Consider the following 3056-nt stretch of genomic DNA (forward strand, 5'->3'; position numbering starts at 1 on the left):
AAAGAGGAGGATGTGGATGGGGAAGAATTTGCAAGAATGGTGGAAGAACGCTACAGGACTGGTTCTACCTATGTTACCTATGCTGAAGATAATTATGAAAACAAAAGATCGATTGATGGAATTGTGCTTGACCCTTCTGCTAAAGATCCTGTTATCTAGAAAGTAAAGTGTGCGGTAAGCATAAGATGTTTTCTTACTTATTAGTGTGGTATATTGAAATGTCTTCTAAAGCCATCTATCTCTTCTCTGCCTATAGAATAAACCACAATTCTTTCTCACTCAACTTTTTGGTTGTAGGTAGGACATGAGACACTTAGCTTTCTATATGATGCAGAAGTTTGTTGACTTACGATCAATGGGTACCAAGCTGCAGATAATATATGCATTTGTTGTTGGTCACATCAAGGGTTTTGTTTTCACTAAAGCTGATAAGCTATGTGCTATTGAGGAGGTGATATATGCTTCCAATGTTTACAAGTTGCTGGTTGTTAAATTGGTACTAGTAAAGTAGCCCTTTTGGGTCAATCGTATTCTTAATAACTATTATATAACATTGTTTTTCGTAGGCATGTAAAGAACTTTGTAATATAGTTTTATCCCAAGCAAACACTTGTTCCCAAAATTGAAGCTCCTCATTTGCTGGCTTCTCGGTCTAGAAACAGTGAAATTGCTGTGGGTACATGTGACTTGGCACAGGTATTATATATATTATATATCATATATATATATATATATATTGGCACAAGTAATATATATATATATATATATATTTCAAAATAGCAAGTAGGAATTTCCATGGTCTTGCTATCTATTTGGTGTCTGCACTACATTAACTTGATTGTAATGTATTTATGAGCTGTATTACAGGAACCTGACCGGGCATTCTTTTTGGGATCTTTTATGTCTCTTTTACCAATCTGTAACTTGCTTTGTCTTAGACTTCAATCAAATCCAAAGAAGACAATTACAGAGATTATGTTCCCATGCTTTCTTGAAATAAGGAAATAAGGAGTACAAGTTTTTAACTCTTTTATAGTTTTATACTCCTTGAAAGAAATATATTGACCAGTGCAAGATATTAAATTTGGAATGTGGCTATTGGCTAGTGGAACAAGGTTTATATACTCTGACCTTTATAGTTTTGTACTGCTTAATCTTGCATCAATCATTCTGATTCGTTTCATGATGTGTATTATTGGGTCATTGGCAATGCTTTGGTTCTAAAGTAGTTTGATTTTCAAGCTTTTGTTGTTCCATAATAGGAACTTAACCACATTGAGGCTACCCTATCATTAAAGCTACATGCCTTGCAGTAAACATGATATGAGGGCAATTTCTTTTCCCCTCCCTCTTCTTCCTTTTACATCTCTTTCTAGAAAGTTATTCTCTATGCTATGAGGGTTCAGTTTATGTAGTGGAAGCAGCTCTAGTGAGACAGATGAATTTCAAACCATCTTTTAAGTCACTGGAGTTGTAAATAGCTCAAATGGTTTTGTGATTGAATATCTTGTTTCTTGCAGGTGATTCCTTTGCCTCTTCCCCCTAGTGACACATCAGCTGAAAGAACAGTATAGATAGATGGAACTAGTGAACAAATTGAAGTTGCTAAACAGCTGATGAATGGAAGTTATTAGTGAGGTACGTTTAATTAGCATTTATCTGCAAGTTCAACTTCTATACGCTTCAGATTGGCATTAAACCTCCTGCTCAGATTGGCATTAAATTTTAGAAAGATAAGATACACCTTCTAGTTATACAGAACAAACAATTAGCCATATTTGAAGCATCAAAGTTGGAGTGCCTTAAGCAGGTCTCTCTGGCATTCCTTTCATCATTAATTGTGTTTGCTATATACGATTTTTTTTTTGGCACGATGCTATATATGATGTTTCAATACTCAAGAGATTTCTTGCATGTTTATATTTTGACTCAACTTTCAAGGAAGGCTACAGCTTTTGTGACGACCTCAATTTTAAATAGGTTATGTTATCGAATTGTTTCTTTTGTTCTTCTCTTTTGTGTGTTTGGTTGGTTTTGACTATATTATGGATTACTGGTTATAGTTTTAGATTGGTTTGTTTATGTCTCTATAGTTGGTTATCTAATGGCAGGTTCTGTTTCGATCTCAATGAAAAACTGAGTTACATTACTCTGCCAGCAACCTTATTTGATCATTTGCATTAATGACTATAGGTCTCTTCATCCCATTAATGACTAAAGGTCTATAGATTGTGCAAAAACATTTTAGAGTGTTGGTTAGCGCAGATGTGGTTCAGTTTATGCAGCTCTTGATTTGTTTTTATCAACATAAAAGGGCTTTTGCTTAAAGAAGCTTTTCCTGGACTAAATCTTATTATTATTTTTTTCTACAGAAAGTGGATTCTAAGCTTTTATTGAAAATCCTTGAATGTTCAGTTTCATGTTGAGAAACAAAAGGTTTCTTGGAAAGAGCAACAACACTAAGGAAGAAGGCAGTGTAAATGAAAAGAGGTGGAAAAAAAGTGTCGAAACCAGCTGTTGAAGAGACTAATGCACCACCTAAATCTTCCTTCACCAAATATGATCAATAGTATGAAATATCAGTGTTTTTTGAGTTCCATTTGTTGATCATGCCAACTGCTATGGGTTATTGAACTGATGTTTACTAAGTTTAGCTTCATTATGGATGTATGTATAGCTGTAGTAACAGATTAATCAAATATTGGTATTATTGTGAATGGATTCCATATTTGATGAATGCATTGGGTAGTTTCCAGATTTACATAATTGTGGCGCAACAAGAATACAAATATGTCATCTGAATTAGAAAGCAACAACAAAATTAAATCCAAATATGTTGTTACTTGTGCACTCAAACAACAGAAAATTGTCATCTGAAATAGAAAAACAACGACAAAATGAAATCCAAATATGATGTTGGACATATCTAAGAACAACAGAAACAAGAAAAAAATATGTTGTTACTTGCGCACTCAAACAACAGAAAATTGTCATCTGAAATAAAAAGCAACGACAAAATGAAATACAAATATGTTGTTGGACATATCTAAAAACAA

General features: G+C 33.7%; 1 long non-coding RNA gene across 3 annotated transcripts; it reads left to right on the plus strand.

Moving 5' to 3' along the window:
* Positions 1 to 256: 256 nt before the first annotated feature.
* On the plus strand, positions 257 to 2741 carry LOC112193571. 3 transcript variants are annotated; one of them, XR_005808838.1, is made up of 4 exons: positions 260 to 696; positions 1521 to 1638; positions 1730 to 1810; positions 2373 to 2741. It is a non-coding gene; the product is annotated as an uncharacterized LOC112193571 (long non-coding RNA). The 3 variants fall into 3 exon arrangements; XR_002933938.2 differs by having other exon boundaries at positions 257 to 696; positions 1521 to 1810; XR_002933937.2 differs by lacking the exon at positions 1730 to 1810 and having other exon boundaries at positions 267 to 696.
* The last annotated feature ends 315 nt before the right edge of the window (positions 2742 to 3056 follow it).

Source organism: Rosa chinensis, chromosome 3 (assembly GCF_002994745.2).
Source record: "Rosa chinensis cultivar Old Blush chromosome 3, RchiOBHm-V2, whole genome shotgun sequence".
Lineage (NCBI taxonomy): Eukaryota > Viridiplantae > Streptophyta > Magnoliopsida > Rosales > Rosaceae > Rosa > Rosa chinensis.